Here is a 21159-nt window from a genome sequence, read left to right as displayed (position 1 = left end):
AGTACAAAAACTGGCTACTCAACAGATCCTTTGGAGGTGAAGATGGTAGCTGGGATGGGCAAGAGCAAATGCAGCATTCTGTTCTGTCTCAGTGGTGGGTCACCTTCTCATCCACTGCTTCATCCAACCCACACCTTCCCACAGATAACTGATGTCACCAGAGAAAACTGACACCAGACTTAAGAAGGGTTGTGCTGAGAGTAAGTAATATGTAGAATGCTGACCAAAGACCAGTGTAGCTTCGCCAATAAAAGAAAGTACCAGCAGGGGCACCTGGATTTGAACCAGGGACCTGTTGATCTGGGTCAAATGCTCTACCCCTCCGCTTTATCCTCTGTTCCAATAAAACAGTACCATTGATCACTGACATTGTTTACATAAGTTGACCCACCAGACACAAGGCAGGCTTGCTGGTTGGGGTTGGGGAGGTGAGAGGGATAAGTGGGTGTCGCCCTGGGGGTTTTCAGGGCTGGGAAACAGTCTGCCTGGTATTGTAATGATGGATGTGGGCCATTATGCATTTGAGGATGTGGGGAGAAAGGCACACTCATACACTGCTAGTGGGACTGCAAATTGGTGCAGCCAATATGGAAAGCAGTATGGAGAGTCCTTGGAAAACTGGAAATGGAGCCACCATTTGACCCAGCTATCCCACTGTTTGGTCTATAGCCAAAGGACTTAAAAACAGCATACTACAGGGACACAGCCACATCAATGTTTATAGCAGCTCAATTAACAATAGCTAAACTGTGGAACCAACCTTGATACCCTTCAGTAGATGAATGGATAAAGAAAATGTGGTATATATACAGTATGGAATATTATTCAGCATTAAAAGAGAATAAAATCATGGCATTTGCAGGTAAATGAATGGAACTGGAGAATATAATGCTAAGTGAAGTTAGCCAATCCCAAATAAAAAATGCCAAATATTTTCTCTGATATAAGGAGGCTGATTCATAATGGGGTTAGGGCAGAGTGGGGGGGATTATATGAACTCTAGACAGGGCAATGGGGTGGAAGGGAAAGGAAGGGGGCATGGGGTAGGAAAGATGGTGGAATGATATGGACATAATTACCCTAAATACATGTATAAAGACAGAAATGGTGTGACTCTACTTGTCTACAACCAGAGATATGAAAAATTGTGCTTTATATGTGTAATATGAATTGTAATACATATATAACATTACAGGTTATATGTTATATATAACAAATTAGAATAAATTTTAAAAAGTTAAATGTATATTTCTCACTGTTTTAAGTTATATAATTCTTTCCTTAACTACTGATAGCATTAAAAACAAATAACTTGTAATTGAAAAAAATATAACCCATAGTATTAAGCACTGGTAAACATAACCCTCAGGCTGTATAAAGCCTTGAACTGTGTCATTTAAAAATTTTAAAATTGGTAATGCTTTGATAAGAAATTGAATAATAAAGTTGTCTTTACTGGCATTATATGTATTTAGAAAATAAAATATTTTCTAAGGGTGGAAGAAAACAACTTACAGCCTAGAACTCTGAACCCAGGAAAATTAATATTCAAGTATAAGGCAAAAGGAAAACACTTCCAGACACACAAAGCCTAAGAGTATTTGTTAGAGCAGAGCCTCTCGAAAGGAAAGCAAGGCCCTCCCTACAGGGAGGCATATCCCTTGCCGCCCCTGCAGCCTGGCCTCTCTCCTGGGCTGGAGGCCAGGACTTCATGTCTTCACTTGGAAATCTAAGGGCATCTCAAAACTACATGAGCAAAGAAGATCATTCATTCTTGCTCCCCACCAACCTGGTCTCCCCACCTGTGGTGCTCACCTAAGCAAAGGGCTCGATATTCCCAGTGACTTGTCCACTCATTTCTCTCCTTGACATCCAAATCCAACACCAAATCTGGTTGTCTTCATTCTTGGATGTGTGTGAATCTGAGTGCTTCTCAGCTGCCCTGCTATACCCTGGGACCCAGAAGCTCGCCTCATCAGAGACACCATCACACTCCCCTGCAGCTCTCCAGCCTCCATTCCTGCCCCTAGGTCCATTTTCCCAGAATCTTTTTCCGGACACAAGTCCCACTCACTCCTCAGCCCACTGAGACTCTGTTCAGGCACAGCTCAACTGCAAGAGCTTCCAGACGCTCAGCCTCTTTGCCCCCATCTCTTCTATCCCCAGCACCATTTTCACTGTCCTTATGGTCCGTGTTCTGTCTGCACTTAGTCGTTCAGGTTGATTATCCTCTCCCACACCGCGACGGAAGCATGTGAAGGCACCCACTTCATATGTGCCTGGTGCTGCATGACTGGATGAATAAACACTAAACAAAGAGACGGATGCCTGTAAACAAATTTAAACTGATGCGAAATGTGGCAATAATAATTAGTAGTAGTTTCTTTGTGTTTAAAAATGTGACTGACAATGAAGAGGTTTAATATACTAGGTAACAAGAGAAGAAACGTGAAAGATGAGAATTCTGAGAGAAATTAGATCCAGAAGAGAGAAAATACATTATTAGACAAATTTAAGTATACATGTTAAAAAGTACTAAGTATCCACTAAAAACGTAATGCAGACCTTTCAAAGGAGTGGCGGGCTAGGCGTGCACTCAGTCTGTTTTGCATTGGTTTAATAGAAGACCACAGAATGGGTAATTTATAAAGAAAGGACATTTATTCTCCCAAGGCTGGTGGGTGGAAGCCCAATACCAAGATGCCAGCATCTGGTGAGGGTCTTTGTGCCACATCATCCCACCCAGAAGGCGGAAGGGCATGGGAGTGCCAGAGAGAAAGGGACAGAAAGTGGGAAGAACCTGTCCTTTCATCAAGAGCCCCCTCCAGAGAATGCTAGCCCTGTCCTTGGTGATGGCACTAATCAGTCCTAATCATTACTGAGTCCTTGTGACTCATCTTCAAGGTCCCACCTTTCAACACAGCTGTGTTGGGGATGACATGCTCACTGCGTGAACCTTGGGGGACACATTGGAACCACAGCAGGATGGAAGGGGATTAAAAAAGCATCTAATTCACCCAAAGGGAAATAAGAGGAGAAAAATAGAACAGAAGAAAATGGGAAAAGTAATACTTAGAGGAATAAGGTTCCATATATATATATATATATATATATATATATATATATATATATATAATCTATATAAATATAAGGTATATTTAGTTCACAGTTTTGGAAACTCATGCAAGTCCAAACAGCATAGTGTAGGCTGTGGTGAGAGCCTTGGCTTCGTCACCTCGCATCCAATGACAATAGTATAACATGAGGAAAGGAACAGTCACATCACCAGATAGGAAGTCAGAGAGTGGACTGGAGCAGGCCCAGGTTTACAACAACACCCTTGGGCAAACTACCAAGGGCTTGAAGGAGAACTACCTTAACCCCTCTGAGGACACGCCCCCAATGACATAAGGTCCTCCCACTAGGCCCCACCTCTTAAAGGTTCCATCAGCTCCCACAGCGCCACACTGGAGGCCCACAGACCCCTGAGGAGCACATGACATCTAAACCACAGCGGCTGGGGTGATCAACTGCCCCCTTTTGTTTCTCTGCACCCAGGCTGATTTTGGCGCTGGCACACAGGTGCTCCCTGAGCGAGGTGGGTCTGCCTCAGCCTGCTTCTGTGAGACTGAAGAGAGAGGAGGGGGAGCACCGAGGGGGCTGAAGTGGGGAGCGGTGAGAGCGGAAGCAGTGGCCGAGCAGAGGTGTTGAGCAAGGCCTGTGGGGGAGAGGGGAAGGGAGCTGCTGGGTGACAACACGGGGATGGGGGCATCGAGGGAGCTCCTCCAGGACACCCTTTAATTCTCTCATTGCTCCGTCCCTGCCTTCAGCACAAGGCCTGGTGCATAACAGACATCTGAATGAAAGAGGAGAACTACCCAGCAACTCAACCATTCCTGTAGGTGCCCCTGTTCTCCTAAGCACCGTGGGTTTTACTTTTCTTTCTCAGAGATCAACTTCTCTTCCACTTCCCGGAGATCATGTCCTGTAGATTCCTTTGCCCTAAAAAGAGTGGAAGGATTCCAGCCCTGCTTCTGGCATATGGACCCTGGAGTCCAGCCTGGGTAGTGAGTGGCAGCCTGGCTCTGGGTAGTTACTCCCTTTATTTTGGTAAGAGACAGCTTCATCCATTCTCCAAGTCTCCATCAACTGTAAGCGTAAATAGCCATCCCCACTGGGACCCTCAGTAACAGGTCAATGGCCAGCATCTCATTGGGGGCTTCTTCTTCCTGCCCAGGAGGATGTAAGCTACCCTAAAACTTAAAGTCTCAAATAATTAGTGAATAACAAAACACAAATATTCAGAAAAGTGAAGCCCCTGATAGATCTATCCACATGGGCACCAGAACTAGACAAGAGAAAAGATGGCTCCAGTGGTTTATTTAAGGGGATCCATCAAAGGCAAGGATAAGGTTTCAAGGGTGGAGTCTTGCTTTGTGATGTCTTACAGTCAGCAGGTTGATTGACATCTTGGCAGGTCACACCCATCTCAGGTGCTGTGTGGGCCAGGGCAGTGCAGGATAGAGATTCACAATGTCCCCTGGGCAACTGACCAGAGAAAATATCCACTGGTCATTCCCAGACACCAGATGTTTCTATCCACTGGGATTCCGTGTATGGTGACCCATATGCAATCCAGGGTTGGCTTGTGACACCTCACCAAGCCAGGGGAGGTTGGGTTTAGATGCAAAAGGAAGGGAGTTCTGGTAGGGAAAGAGACCAGCCATCTAATTGAAAGGTGAGTCTGTTGTATAGGACTGTGGTCACAAACCACCGCCAATTGGGTGACTAAACACATGGGAATTTTTTCTTTCATGGATCTGCAAGCTAGAAGTTTGAAATCAGAGCATTAAAAGGGACGCACTCCCCAGAATGGTCTAAGGCAAAATCTTTCCTTGCCACATCCAGCTCCTAGTGGCTGCCAGCAGTTCTTGTCTCTCTTCATGCTTAATGTCATGAATCTTCATATGTTTTTCCCATTAAAGTAATGAATGGCCTGAATCTGCAATATTTCAGCTACTTTTTGAAGCACTATTTTGGCAAATTTCTTCTTGCTTTAAAATACAGTGCTGATACTGAAAGTGGCTCTCTGTGCTTAGGACCTCCTCAAAACCTGGAATTGAGGACATTTGGGGGGATTTTGCAGAGTCAAAAAGAGAAAGTGAAAAATATTCTCTTATAAGTCTAAAATTATGGACAGTCTAGCATTGGTTGAAAAAATAATCACAGAGAAAAGTAAAGGTTAAACTATAAATAATTGTATTATGTTATTAAAGGCCACAAACATATTAAACTTCCATCTCATGCTGTAGATGTGTCCTCCAGTTTCTACCTCTATTCTCACATGCACATGGCCTTCTTCCCTGTGGGTGTGTCTCTGTGTCACTCCTCTTCCTATAAGGACACTCTTTGTATTGGATCAGGGCCCACCCTAATCCAGTATGACTCACCTTAACTTGATTACATCTGCAAAGACCTATATTCTAAGTCGGTCATGTTCACTGACTGGAAGGTCCTGGAATAGAACTTTAGAATACCTTCAGTGTGGACACCATTCCACCCACCTGGAAGACATGCAGAAGCAGCAGTGAGTTACTAGAATCTTGAATGTGCTGCCAAAAGTTAAAAGGTGCCAATTAGGGGATGTTAATAAGCAAGGGGTTGTAGTTCATGGTAGCTTTTGGCTGCTGATCAAGAATTCTTAGTTCAAAGTCACATCCACTTTGATTACTTTCTAATTTTCTTTACAAAAGGATGGCTAAGAAAGTAAATTCAACTCAGAAGGATAAAAAATCTGCTCAGAGATCATCAGGCAGGAAGAAAGTTAAAACTATAAAGTTATTAGTGAAAACTATTTCTCTTGGAGACCCACTGAAGCTCCAAAATGTCAAAACACGTCCCTTCTTTGAGAAACTACTATTTTATTTGCTGAGAAACTTTGTTCTCTAAAATCACAGCTATCAAAATCTCTAAAATTTTATCAGTAAGAATATATGATGTATCAAAGTGCATTCTATTGTCGTGTATAACTAATTAAAACAAATTTTTAAAATTAAAAAAAAAAGGATGAAACATTCCACCTTTTTCTTCAAATAGCTTAAAACAACTCAAATTTATCCTCTTATTGGTCTGAAAGCCTGAAATCCAAAATCAGTTCCACTGGGTCATAATCAGGGTGTGAACAGCTCCCTCCAGAGGCTCCAGGGGAGAGAAGCATTCATCCTCCTGTTTGGAGTATCCAAGTCATGTTGGAGCAGAGTTAGAGCCTCAATTTCCAATGACATGCAAAAGTTCAGACAAGGAGTTTCTGGACGCAGCTTTCCATAGGGATTTTAAGTCAGTAGTGACCAGGGAAACAGAATCTGGCCCACTGTGCCACCCACACCTGGACTTCCCTTCACCACAGCTTGCTTTGCTTGGAGTCTGTCAACAGTCCTATCTGTTCCTTTGTCTGGTGAAGCCCCTGGGGTTCCTCCGTGTGCACCCTCACAGCAGAGAGATGATAAGCCTGACTCTGTCCACACGCGAATCAGTTACGGGGATCTTAGCTGATAGGGCTACCACAGAGAGGCTGCCTCACCCTCTCTTCTGCCGCGGGTCAACTGACGGGAACGTTTCTGCACAACAGGAAGAGCAAGGAGACCAAGCTGCAAGTGAGTCCCAACTACTGTTCTTCCAGCAAGGCCTCTGAGAACTGTGCCCCACTCTGCCTTCTGCTGGGGCTTAGATTTTTGTGATTCTCTTTGTCTTTCTTTCAAACACAAGCCCTCCCTCTAACCATTGCCCCTTCTTCTTTCTTTCTTCACAAAGGCATGGATTATACCAGAGACAAACAACCCACAGGCCAAACCTGCCTGCTTTCTGCTTTGGTAAATAAAGTTTTATTGAAACACAGCCACACACACTTAGTGATGTCTCTGGCTTCTTTCCCAAAACTTGTGCAGAGCTGAGCAGCTGCAACAGAGACCATCTGGGTGGTAAAGCTGGAAATATGTACTCTCCAGCCCTTTGCAGAGAAAGTGTGCTGACTCTACCTAGAACTCTGTTCTGTCAATCCCGTTCATTTCTCAGTTCCCAGAAGGCTGTCTTCCACCCTGTGCCTCTCAATCAAAACAGCCCTCCAAGTCCAAAAGTAGGTACCAACACTTAGAACCAGGTCTGGAATGACATGTGCATTGTGTAAGTGTTATGTTTGTTTTTGTTTTAATTATCATTAGTGTCCCCTTTGTCTTCCCCTCCCTTTGCTTTGCTTTCAGGACCTGTCCCTTCCCTGACCTCTTCCTGCCTGCACACTGGTCTTTCTTCTGTCTAAGACTTTGTTCTTTTCATGCCACAGATTAATGTCACTCTGTGGGCTAACCTACATTCCCAGTGTCGGTTCCTCTAGGCTCATGGAAGCCAAGTTTGTCTCCCTCTGGGCCTGTTGCACAGACACCCTGAGAAGTCACACCATCTGCTCCTTCCTTCTCCCCCTCCCCTCCTCTGTTTAGGTGACTGGCCCTGTCAACTCTCCAGATCCCCAAGCCAGACACCTGAGAGTGAGCCCCGCCCACCCTCAGCTCTGTATCTCCTCAGTCTCCTGCAGATGGTGGTCCACACCTTCCTAGTTCCTTCCAGCTCTTCCCTCTGGAATGCTGCCCTCTCTCCCACCAGCACTTTCTGAGCCTCAGATTCTGGTACCCTGATGCTTCCTAAAATGAGGAACCACTGGTCCAGGGCAGTTTTGAGGAAACTGACCATGTCCTTGGTTTAAAACCTAGACCTTAACAGAGCTGGCTCACAGGGGCTGAAGTTACAAATCCTTACCGGCCACTTGATGCAGTACCCAGTACTTCCTGCAGGGGCGCAAAGGCAGCAGATCTGGGTCTGTGGCTGGCTTTCTCCAAGGAGGTCTACGGATTGATTGCAAGATGCTTCTAACCCAGGGGGCGGCTGCCTGCTAATCAAGCTCCCAAGATGATTCCCAAGGACATGAAATCTGAAGACTACCTCCAGAGGTGGAAGCCTGTACCAGTTCCAATTCCTGAGGCCCCATCAGCTTTTCCTGAGTACTTGAGCTCTGTGGGACATACCTACTCTTCCAAGTCCAAATTCTAGTGCCCCCACGGCCTTGGGAGTGTATCAATCTATGGCTCCAGGTATGAATCCTTTGAACCTATAGAAGATAGGGACAAGAGGAAGATAAGAGAGTCATGGTTTTAGTAACAGGGTCCTGAACCCAGAGTCAGAAGGAGTGGACTCAGCTCCTGCATCTGTCAGTAGGGAGCCAGGTGCTCGAGAAGAACATTGATCTTGAATCTCTGTTGTCAGATGCACACCGCTAAGGGCATACACTAGAGGCTCTGAAGGCCCTTCTAGCTATAAGTGATTGCATCAGTCCTGTTCCAGAAAGGCCAAGGAGCTGCTATAAGTGTCATCAAAATGACCGAGCCGGGTGCCAACTTCAAAGATCAGCAGAGCCTTTATTCAGCAGTGGAGTCATGCCTCCGGTGGACCCAATTTCCTGATGGAAAATGAGCCACTGACCAAGGGGGAGTCTGGCTTATACATGCTACACTGAAAGGTGACTTAATTATTGACAGAGCACGTCAGTTTGGGCACTCAGGAAACAGGTTTGTAAGAATTTGAAATTTGTTTTTACTTGGAGAAGAATGGAGGGTCTGGGTTCAGCATTCATGCTTATCTCTTTCCCTTCAGGCTCTTTCCCTTGTACTGTCACTGGGAAAGGATTTATTTGGGGAAGGATCAATGCTTTGGCTTCCTCCCAGCGACTGCCATGCTAGGCTGGATGGATACCTTCTTCCCAGCGATGGTCTTGTCATGGATGACGTTTGCTTCCTTCCCAGGGATTGTCCTGTCACTAGGTTCTTCCTCACTGCCTCTTCCCAGGCCACGCTATTTTGGGGTTTGTCATTTTCCATGTCTTACAATAGGGAGAGGCGCGGCTGTTGAGAGGCAGGCTTGGCAGCTTCCAGGAGGCCCAGCTTGCATGAACATCTGTGGCAATGTTTTATAGGAATGTTTGGGCACAGCTTCACAGGTGAAGGCCCATATAAACCTCAGGGAGCATGGCTCAAGTAGAGCATTTGACTGCATATTAAGAGATCCCTGGTTCAGATCCAGCTGTCCCTGCTGTTCCAGTTTTTGCTCACTAGAGCTGGTGTTGAAGATCAGCTCCCTGCTCTAATCCTAATTTCAAGATACTGAACCTCCCCAAATCCAGGGTAAAGTTAGGGGTAATTAAAACCTTCAGCACCACAGACCCAAAACAACAAGTTCTTTCAATTCTGATTTTCAATTTCACTTACCAAAGGTTTTGTTTTCAAAGTTGGTTTAGTTTCACCTTTTGTATTTGTTTTCATGACCCTAAAACAGTAGTATGGTGGTAGACAGTTAACACCGGACTCTCCGGGGGTATGTGATTTGTAGTGTTTTTTAAATTTCATCTCATAAGTAATCCCACCATGACCAATTTCAAGCTCCAAATATGAGATCACTCAACATCAAGGTGGAAAGATATGCTGACAAGTGATCTCTGCTGCCGGGCAGCTGCAGCACACCACTGTCCCTAACCCATCTTCCCTGTATAGGCATATACTCTGACCCTGCCGTCTTCACGGTACTTCCTTATGTCAGAGCAGCGGCTCCCCTCCATCCATAAATCCATAAAATCATTCATTCGTTCAAGACATATTTGATTCCTATCCAGGGTCAGACATAGGAAAGCAAAACTGAAGGGTAATAGTGTTTGGTGAGCAAAACAATTCACTCAAGAAATGATCCCGAGATGATAAGGAGAACCGAACAAAAGAAGTAAGGGCTCTATTTGTAAATGAAAGGATTTTTGTTACTAGACTAGATAGTCTCAAACTCCTGTCTCCCAACATCCAGAATGCAATGTAAGATATGCAAATATCTATTCTTTGCTGAGTTCTCTAAAAGGAAAGGAAATCTTGCAGTTGGGGATGAGGGATGAAGTAAAGCCCTGAGTGGTGGGTTGGAGCCAATCCTGGGCATGCCTAGGATTGTGGTGGGATAATCTAGTGCTTGAGTTTTTGTAGCCATGTGGGTGAAGGAGATATGGCCTTAGACTTGGAGCTCCCTCCTCTCACATAAAGTCAGACTCTTAGCCAAACTGTTAGTAAAAGGGTGGGGAAATCCACCCACCATGAAAAGAAGACAAGAAGTTCTCTTCCTAGGGGCCAAGGGCATTCCTCTGAGAAATCATAATCACAGATCTACCTTCACATAAATTAGAGTTTTGAGTTAACACTACCTGAGTTCAGAAGCTCCCCAACCTGATAATGTAAAAAGTGATCAGGCTACCCTCACACTGAATACCCAAGAAGCAAACACACACTCTGAAGGTCATGCCTTCAGTCCCTACACAGGATTCTCACAATCAAATTGAGTGTAAAAAGGGCTTACAATGCCAGTCCCTTTATCCATATGTTCTATATGTGCAGATTCAACCAACTGTGACCTGAAAATATTCTCCCTAAATTGTGTCTGCAGTAAACATGCCATTAAACATGACTTTTTCCTTGCCATTAACCCCTAAACAATACACTGTTAACAACTAATCACATAAAAGTCATATTGCATTAGAGATCATAAGTAATCTAGAGATGATTTAAAGTATGCAAGAGGTTCTATGAGTAGGTTCTATGCAAATACTATAACATTTAAATAAGGAACTTGAGCATCCTTGGACTTGGGCATCTTCAGGTTGTCCTGGTGATGCTGGTAGAGGGTCCAATTGGGGTCCAGGTTCTTGGTGTCTCAAAGAATAGAGCAAGACACACAGGAGAAGCAGCCATAGCACAGATTTACAGAAAACTTACTGAAAGCACACCCCCAAAAGTGGAGTGGGCCCAGAAGGAGAAAATAGCTCAAGACCATGTCTACACAGTGGAGCCCATGTTTTGTTGGATACCAGTTCTTCCCCTTCTCCCCTGGGAGGATTCGGGGTTGATGGACACCTTGATTGACAGCTGACCCTGCCATAATTTATTTTCTACTACACATGCCTCAGTTTCATTCCCCATCTCCCTCACTCCCACAAATGCACAGACAAGGAGCAAACTGCAATGCTAATGGTAGGTTAACTAGCAACAGGTTTACTTAAGGTCAGTCCCCAGGGCCAGTCTGCATGCCCAAGATCCGGGACTTTCCCTTCAGGGTCTTGAATTCCCCTAGTGGTTGTCTTGCTTCCTCCTTTTAACCACAAGATGGCCCAGTTTCCCCTCGTAGGAAGTATCAGGTGGAGAATTAAGTGGAACTGAGGCCCTGGATGAGGCCTTCTCCCTTCCTCCTTTTCTATCCCTTCCCCATCCCTATCTCTTACCTGATGCTGGAACCAACCCCCTGAAGATTTAGAGGGGTGTCTATAATTAAATATAAAGGAGCCAGTCTAGGATAAGTGAAAACCATCATATAAAATCATGTCCCAGAATAACATTATCAGACACTATAAAGTAAGTATAGGGTATTGATTTAATATTCAAGCAGCCATCTTCAATGATAACCATCATCTTATAAGTTTCACTTTCCTGTACTTCCTCTTACCTGAACTCCCCCCATCCCCATCCAATCCCAGAAGGACACGGCCCCTTGACTCTGGAAAGCCCCTTGGTGCCATTGACCTAAGCCAATCCCATGCTATTCCCACCCACCTAGCTCTGACACAAGACCCCCAGCCTCTCCCATAGCGCCACAGCTACACCGCCAAACCCCTACCCCACAAAAGCTGAACCCCCCGAACATCTTGGGGCCTCTCTCCATCTACGGAGAGATGGCCTTTATTTGTCAACTCTGACCAATAAACTCTTGTGTGTGTCTCTGTCTGGTCTCCGTCTTTCATTTCTCACTGGCTCTTCTCCAGGTTCCTCTCTTTCCTTTCAGTAAGAATGGTTAAAATTATTGAGGACAGAGGAAATGAAAGCATGATGCGATTTTAAAAAATATATATAAAGCATATTCATCTTACATCTAAGGTGAAAAATATAATTACTAAAATTGATTATTTGACTAATAGATTGTTTAAACAGAGTAGACAAAGCTGAAGAGAGATTTAGAAGTGACATAGAATTATAAATCCTAAAAAGTGCCTAAGAATGTAACAGTAGTACCTCAGATTTAGGATGCACAAGTAAGATAAATAAAAGATTCACACCTAGGCATACTGCTGTGAAACTTCACATACCATAAACAAAAGGATCTTAAGACCAGCCACAGAGAACAGACAAATCATGAAAAGGAATAATTAGACTTTTCAACAGCAAGAGTGAAAGTCAAAAGATAATAGAATAAAGTATTAAAAGTAGGGAAGAAAATAACTGCAACCTAGAATTCTCTGCTTATACCATTAGGCAGAGAGAGAAGTAAGATATTTGCATAAAACAGAAAGCATTTCTAACTTACCCTTGTGGAAAGAACTTTCAACTTATACCTCAGGAAGCTGAACTCTGGACCCAGAAGGGAGGAAAAAAATGAGAAAAAGTGAGCAGAGAAAACATTGGTAAATTTAAACAGCATAGATTCTATAAACAAACAGTGACTTTAAATAGGGAGGAACTTAAAATATAATGAGAAAGAACATCTCACACAAGATGGAATGAGTGTGGTGTGATTAAACTAGTATACCAGAAGCCTGTTATCTGGAAGGAGAGTGGAAATAGGAATTAATATTAGATTATATAAAACCAAATATGTGTATGAAGTTGTAAACAGTAAATCCCAAAAGAACAGAAAAGTAGGCCTTGCTTTCAACAAGTAGAAAGAAAAGAATAAATAAAGCAAATTGATCCAATATGGAGAAAAGTGGAGGAAAAAAGTCTGAAAAAAATCAGAATACATAGAAGCACAAAATAAGATGGTAGAAATGAATGAAACATTATCACTATAAATGCAAGCAGACTGCCAGTTAAAATAAAGATTGTCATATTGAATTTAACAACAACAAAACCTAGCTACATGCTCTTATATGACACATACCTAAAACATAAATTTACAAGAAGTTTGAAAGTAAGAGGATAGGAAAAGATATATCAAGTAAATGTGAGCCAAAATGAAGTTTAATGGAGTGCTATGGTTTAGATGTGGAGTGTCCCCCAAAAGCTCATGTACTGAAGACTTGATCCCCAATGCAGCAATGTCCAGAGGTGGGGCTTTGGGGAAGTGACTGGATCACCAGGCCGGTAACCTCATTAGTAAAAAAATCCATTTGATGGACTAATGATTTGAATGGACTCACAGGAGGTGGTGTAAAGGCATGTGGGGCATGGTTGGAGGAAGTAAATCACTAAGGGCTTGCCCTTGGGGACTGACCTCTAAACCCCTCCCCGCTCTCCTCCCTTTCTCTCTCTGCCCTGAGCTGAGCAGCTTCCCTCTGGGAGGCCCTTTCTCCAGGAAGCTCTGACTCATCTCAGGCCCACAGGAGTGGAGCCAGCGGAACTGCATGGCGACCTCGGAAGTAGTAAGCCAAAGCTGTCCTTCTTTGCATTGTTCTTGTCAGGTATTAAAAGCTGATTAATGCATGTAGATATATTAATATTAGACAAAACAGATTAAAGACAAAAAATATTATTAAGGGTATTGTTACTTCCTAAAATAAAATTAACAACTCTACAGGAAAATACTACAGTTCTAAACTTGAATGCCCATGGCCTCCAAATACATAAAGCAAAAATTGTCACAAATACAGGAGAAATTGACAAATGCATAATCTTTTTTTTTTTTTTAGTCATATACATTTTTTTACTTTTATTTATTTTTATTTTTTTTTATTGGTTGTTCAAAACATTACAAAGCTCGTGATATATCATCTTTCATACATTTCACTCAAGTGGGTTATGAACTCCCATTTTTACCCCAAATACAAATTGCAGAATCACATCGGTTACACACTCATATTTTTACATAATGGCATATTAGTGACTATTGTATTCTGCTACCTTTCCTATCCCCTACTTTCCCACCTCCCCTCCCCTCCCATCTTCCCTCTCTACCTCATCTGCTGTTGTTCAATTCTCTCCCTTGTTTCCCCCCCCCCTTTCCCCTCACAACCTCTTATATGTAATTGTGTGTAACATTGAGGGTCTCCTACCATTTCCATATGATTTCCCTTCTCTCTCCCTTTCTCTCCCCCCACTCGTCTCTATTTAATGTTAATCTTTTCCTCATGCTCTTCCTCCCTGTTCTGTTCTTAGTTGCTCTCTTTATATCAAAGAAGACATTTGGCATTTGTTTTTTAAGGATTGGCTAGCTTCACTTAGCATAATCTGGCCTAATGCCATCCATTTGCCTGCAAATTCCATGATTTTGTCATTTTTTAGTGCTACGTAATACTCCATTGTGTATAAATGCCACATTTTTTTTATCAATTCATCTATTTAAGGGCATCTAGGTTGGTTCCACAGTCTAGCTATTTTGAATTGTGCCGCTATGATCATTGATGTGGCAGTATCCCTATAGTATGCTCTTTTAAGATCCTCAGGGAATAGTCCGAGAAGGGCGATAGCTGGGTCAAATGGTGGATCCATTCCCAGCTTTCCCAGGGATCTCCATACTGCTTTCCAAATTGGCCTCACCAATTTACAGTCCCACCAGCAGTGTACAAGTGTACCCTTTTCCGCCAACACTTATTGTTGTTTGACTTCATAATGGCTGCCAATCTTACTGGAGTGAGATGGTATCTTAGGGTGGTTTTGATTTGCATTTCTCTGACTGCTAGAGATGGTGAGCATTTTTTCATGTACTTGTTGATTGATTGTATGTCCTCCTCTGAGAAGTGTCTGTTCAGGTCCTTGGCCCATTTGTTGATTGGGTTATTTGTTTTCTTATTGTTTAATTTTTTGAGTTCTTTGTATATTCTGGATATTAGGGCTCTATCTGAAGTGTGAGGGGTAAAAATTTGTTCCCAGGATGTAGGATCTCTATTTACCTCTCTTATTGTTTCTCTTGCTGAGAAAAAAACTTTTTAGTTTAAGTAAGTCCCATTTGTTTATTCTTGTTATTAACTCTTGGGCTATGGGCGTCCTATTAAGGAATTTGGAGCCCGACCCCACAGTATGTAGATCGTAGCCAACTTTTTCTTCTATCAGACGCAGTGTCTCTGATTTGATATCTAGCTCCTTGATCCATTTTGAGTTAACTTTTGTGCATGGCGAGAGAAAAAGATTCAGTTTCATTTTGTTGCATATGGATTTCCAATTTTCCCAGCACCATTTGTTGAAGATGCTATCCTTCCTCCATTGCATGCTTTTAGCCCCTTTATCAAATATAAGAAAGTTGTAATTTTGTGGATTGGTCTCTGTGTCCTCTATTCTGTACCATTGGTCCACCTGCCTGTTTTGGTACCAGTACCATGCTGTTTTTGTTGCTATTGCTCTGTAGTACAGTTTGAAATCTGGTATCGCTATACCTCCAGATTCACACTTCCTGCTTAGAATTGCTTTTGCTATTCTGGGTCTTTTGTTTTTCCATATGAATTTCATGATTGCTTTATCTATTTCTACAAGATATGCCGTTGGAATTTTGATTGGCATCGCATTAAACCTGTAGAGAACTTTGGGTAATATCGCCATTTTGATGATGTTAGTTCTGCCTATCCATGAACAGGGTACATTTTTCCATCTTCTAAGATCTTCTTATATCTCTCTCTTTAGGTTTCTGTAGTTTTCATTGTATAAATCTTTCACCTCTTTTGTTAGGTTGATTCCCAAGTATCTTATTTTCTTTGAGGATATTGTGAATGGAGTGGTTTTCCTCATTTCCATTTCAGAAGTTTTGTTGCTGATATACAGGAATGCCTTTGATTTATGCATGTTGATTTTATATCCTGCCACTTTGCTGAATTCATTTATTAACTCTAGCAGTTTCTTTGTAGACCCTTTGGGGTCTGTTAAATATATTATCATGTCATCCGCAAATAGTGATAATTTAAGTTCTTCTTTTCCTATTTTTATGCCTTTAATTTCTTTTGTCTGTCTAATTGCTCTGGCTAGTATTTCAAGAACTAAATTGAACAGAAGTGGTGATAGATGGCATCCCTGTCTTGTTCCAGATTTTAGAGGGAATGCCTTCAGTTTTTCTCCATTTAGGATGATGCTAGCCTGAGGTTTAGCATATATAGCTTTTACAATGTTGAGGTAAGTTCCTGTTATCCCTAGTTTTTCTAGTGTTTTGAACATAAAGGGATGCTGTACTTTGTCGAATGCTTTTTCTGCATCTATCAAGATGATCATATGGTTCTTATCTTTAAGTCTATTGATGTGGTGAATAGCATTTATTGATTTCCGTATATTGAACCAGGCTTGCATCCCAGGGATGAATGCTACTTGATCATGGTGCACAATTTTTTTGATATGCTTTTGTATTTGATTCGCCAGGATTTTATTGAGAATTTTTGCATCCAAGTTCATTAGAGATATTGGTCTGTAGTTTTCTTTCTTTGAAGTGTCTTTGTCTGGTTTCAGGATCAGGGTGATGTTGGCCTCATAGAATGAATTTGGAAGAGCTCCTTCTTTTTCTATTTCTTGAAATAGCTTGAAAAGTATTGGTATTAATTCTTCTTTGAAGGTTTTATAAAACTCCGCTGTATACCAATCGGGTCCAGGGCTTTTCTTGGTTGGTAGTCTTTTGATGGCTTCTTCTATTTCTTCCTTTGTTATTGGTCTGTTTAAATTGTGTGTGTCTTCCTGACTCAATCTGGGCAGATCGTATGATTTAAGATATTTATCGATATCTTCACTATCTTCTATTTTATTGGAATATAGGGTTTCAAAATACTTTCTAATTTCTTCTGTATTTCTGTAGTGTCTGTTGTGATATTGCCTTTTTCATCCTGTATGTTAGTAATTTGAGTTCTCTCTCTTCTTCTCTTCATTAGCATGGCTAAGGGCCTGTAGATCTTATTTATTTTTTCAAAGAACCAACTTTTAGTTTTATCAATTTTTTCAATGGTTTTTTTTTTTTTTTTGTTTCGATTTCATTGATTTCTGCTCTGATTTTAATTATTGCTTTTCTTCTACTATATTTGCTGTTGTTTTGCTCTTCCTTTTCTAGGTTTTTGAGGTGTAGTGTGAGTTCATTTATTTGTTGGTTGTTTCTTTTTTTGAGGAAAGAACTCCAGGAAATGAATTTCCCTCTTAAAACTCTTTCATTGTGTCCCATAGATTCCGGTATGTTGTGTCTGTATTGTCAATTGTCTCTAAGAATTTTTTTATCTCCTCCTTTATGTCTTCTGTGACCCATTGATCATTCAGTAACATATTGTTCATTTTCCATGTGATGTAGGATTTTTCCTTCCTTCTTTTATCATTGATTTCCAGTTTCATTCCTTTATGATCAGATATGGTGCATGGTATTATCTCCACACCTTTATATTTACTAAGAGTTGCCCTATGGCATAATATATGGTCTATCTTTGAGTAGGATCCATGTGCTGCTGAGAAGAACGTGTATCCACTTGATGATGGTTGATATATTCTCTATATGTCGGTTAAGTCTAGGTTATTGATTGTGCTATTGAGTTCTATAGTTTCTTTATTCAGCTTTTGTCTAGAGGATCTGTCTAATGGCAAGAGCGGTGTGTTGAAGTCACCCATAATTATTGTGTTGTAGTCTATTTGACTCTTGAACTTGAGGAGAGTTTGTTTTATGAACGTTGCAGCACCATTGCTTGGTGCATACAAATTGATAATTGCTATGTCTTATTGGTGGATGGTTCCTTTTAACAGTATATAGTGTCCTTCTTTATCCCTTTTGATTAACTTAGGTTTGAAGTTGATTTTGTTCAATATGAGTATGGCCACTCCTGCTTGCTTCCGAGGGCCATGTGAGTGGTATGATTTTTCCCAACCTTTTACCTTCAGCCTGTGTATGTCTTTTCCTATCATATGAGTCTCCTGAAGGCAGCATATTGTTGGATTTGTTTTTTTGATCCAGGTTACTAGCCTGTGTCTCTTGATTGGTGAATTTAGGCCATTAACATTTAAGGTTACAATTGAAATATGGTTTGTACTTCCAGTCATGTTTATTTATTTATTTATTTTAGTTTGGCTAGTTTTTACTTTTTGGTTATTTTCCTCCCCCTTTACTGAAATACCTCCCGCTGTTAGTTTTGGGCGGTATTTTTCAATTCCTCTTCTTGTAGTATTTTGCTCAAAATGATTTGCAGTGCTGGTTTTCTGGCTGCGAATTCTTTTAGCTTTTGTTTATCGTGAAAGATTTTAATTTCATTGTCAAATCTGAAGCTTAATTTTGCTGGATACAGTATTCTTGGTTGGAATCCATTATTTTTCAGCATTTGAAATACATTGTTCCAGGATCTTCTCAGTTTCAAAGTCTGTGATGAAAAATTAGTTGTTAACCTAATTGGTTAACCCCTGAATGTAATCTGCCTCCTTTCTCTCGTAGCTTTTAATATTCTCTCCTTGTTCTGTATGTTGGCTATCTTCATAATTATATGTCTTGGAGTTGGTCTATTACAGTTTTGAATGTTTGGGGTCCTGTAGGCTTCCAGGATTTGGCAATCCATTCCATCTTTCATCTCTGGGAAGTTTTCTAGAATTATTTCATTTAATAGGTTGTCCATTCCTTTGGTTTGAACCTCTATGCCTTCTTCTATCCCGATGACTCTCAAATTTGGTTTTTTTATTACATCCCATATCTCTTGAATAGATTGCTCGTGAGATTTAAGCATCTTTTCTGTGTTGACTATATTCTTTTCAAGTAGATAAACTTTGTCTTCATTATCTGATGTTCTGACTTCTACTTGATCTAGTCTATTTGTAATATTCTCGTTTGAGTTTTTAATTTGGTTTATAGTTTCCTGCATTTCTAGGATTACTGTTTGATTTTTTTTTTAAGATCTCTATCTCCTGGTAAAGCTCGTTCTTTGCCATTTGAATTTGTTTGCTTAATTCGTTTTCAAAATATACTTTCATTGCTTGGACTTGCTGTCTCATGTCTTCTCTAATATTCCTTTCCATCTGAGTTAGGTATACCTTGAGTTCTTTCCCTATCCATGTTTCTGATGCTTCTAGGTCCTCCTGTAGATTTAAGTTGTCCTGCATTGTTTGTAATCCCTTTTTCCCTTGTTTTTTCATGTTGTTCACCTTACTTTCCAGCTCTATTTGATTGCTGTGTTTCTGCTCTCTCCTATAGATTTGTTTTGATTTTGTATATCTCTGTTGTCTCTCCTTTGTGTTGGTAGACTATGCCTGCTAAAGTGGATTCCGCTGGGAAGGAATTCCGACCGCCAAGCTCCAGTGACGTCACCTCTCTGCTATGGCTGGTCCCAGGCTCCTTGCTGGGGTGTTCGAAGGGGGGGGGTGGGACTGGACTGTCTCTGGTTGGTTTCAGCTCCCGGTTGGCTACTTCATGAAGGCCTGGCTATAGACCTCTTCCTAGAGTCTCTGTGCCATACCTTCTGGGCCGCACCTTGGGGTCTAGCCGCGCGGTCGCCGGCGGGCGGGCGGTCTCTAGCCGCCCAATCGTGCGGGCAGCGGGCAGGCAGTCGGTCGCCGGCAGGTGGGCGGTCTCTAGCCGCCCAGTCGCGTGGGCGGTTGCCAGCCAGCGGGCGGTCTACAGCTCAGTGCGCTGGCAGCCGGCGGGTGATCGGTCGCCGGCGGGCGGGCGGACTCCAGCCGCCCAGTCACGCGGGCAGCGGGTGGGCTGTCGCCGGTGGGGGTGCGGTCTCTAGCCACCCAGTCGCGAGGGCCTGGCCTCTAGTCCCCTGGTTTCTCCTGCTACTCCTGGCTTCTCCTTCTAGTCCAGTCTTCCCCTGAGTGATGCCTCTGGGCAGTTCAAACTGTACTCTGGGCCTGCAGTTTGCTGGGTATGGAGGGTGGCTATTGGGAACCCGGGCACTCTATTGTTTTGATTTTTTCCGCTTGCCCCTCCCCCAGCGCTTGCAAGACAGGTTTCATTTTCGCCGCTGATGGGAGGGGGAGTTGGAGGTCAGGTGTCTCTCCCTTTCCCCCGTCTTTATGCAGGCTCGTTCTGATAATCCCTCCCCCGGAAAGGCTAGGAGAGATTTTATGCGAATTCCCCGCTGTATGGGAGATGGGCTGAGTAACACACACCTGTTTTATTGTTGCAATCTGTCAGAGACTGGCGGTGGTTACGTCAGCTCTCCAAGATGGTGGCCGCTGGCTTCCTTGTTGGAGTTTCCATTGTGGGGGATAGAAGTGGACCGCTTCCTTCCCCGTCTGAAATCCCAAACTCAGCCTGGGGCTCAGTGAGGGCACAGCCGGCAGGATTCCACAGAATCCATAGCAACGTTTCTCTCTGCTTGCTGGTCGCTTCTCGGCGGTGACCCACTGTCTGTAGCCGCGGGGCGGGCAGTGCGGATCAGTCAGCCTGGATCTCCGGTGGTACAGTTGGCTCGTGTTTGAGACTCAATTACCGGACCTCGGTGCTGGAAATCCTTCCTTTAGGTTTCGGTGTACCCCAATTTTGCTGTAAATTCCTAACAAGATAGTTTTTTGTCGTTCTAACTCGTTATTCACCTGCGCAGTGACACGGTACACGGGGTGTGATGCACTCTATTCGTGGCCATCTTGGAGTCTTACCGTATAATCTTGATATAAGGTTTTAACATCTCTTTCTCAACAATTAACGGTTTAAAAAGGCCAAAAAAAGAAAATAATAAGATGGGACTGGGAATGTGGCAGTGGTACAGTGCTTTCCTGGCATGCATGGGGCCCTGGGTTTGATCCCCAGCACCACCACCAGAAAAACAGAAAAAAAAAAAAGCTATATAAGAAAGCACAAATAGCAGCTGTTTTAGTCAGCTTTTTCACTCTTGTGTCCAAAAGACCTGACAAGAACAATTATAAAGAGGAGTAGTTTCTTTGGGCTCATGGTTTCAGAGGTCTCCTCTCATCGACGGCCAACTCCATTCCTTGGAGCCTGAGGTGAGACAGAATATCATGGAAGAAGTATGTGGCAGAAGAAAACAGCTCAGGACTTGGCACCAAGGGAGGAGAGTGTGCTGTGCTCAACAAGGACAAAATATATACCCGAAAGGCATGCCCCCAGCCACATCCCACCTGTAGTTACTACCCAGTTAATCCATTCAAGTGGATCAATGCATCGATCAGGTCAAAGATATCATAATCCAATCATTTCACCTCCAAATTTCTTGCATAA

The sequence above is a fragment of the Marmota flaviventris genome, chromosome 1 (assembly GCF_047511675.1).
Source record: "Marmota flaviventris isolate mMarFla1 chromosome 1, mMarFla1.hap1, whole genome shotgun sequence".
NCBI classification, from domain to species: domain Eukaryota; kingdom Metazoa; phylum Chordata; class Mammalia; order Rodentia; family Sciuridae; genus Marmota; species Marmota flaviventris.
The sequence above is the reverse complement of the archived record's forward strand: the minus strand, read 5'-3'. Positions refer to the sequence as shown.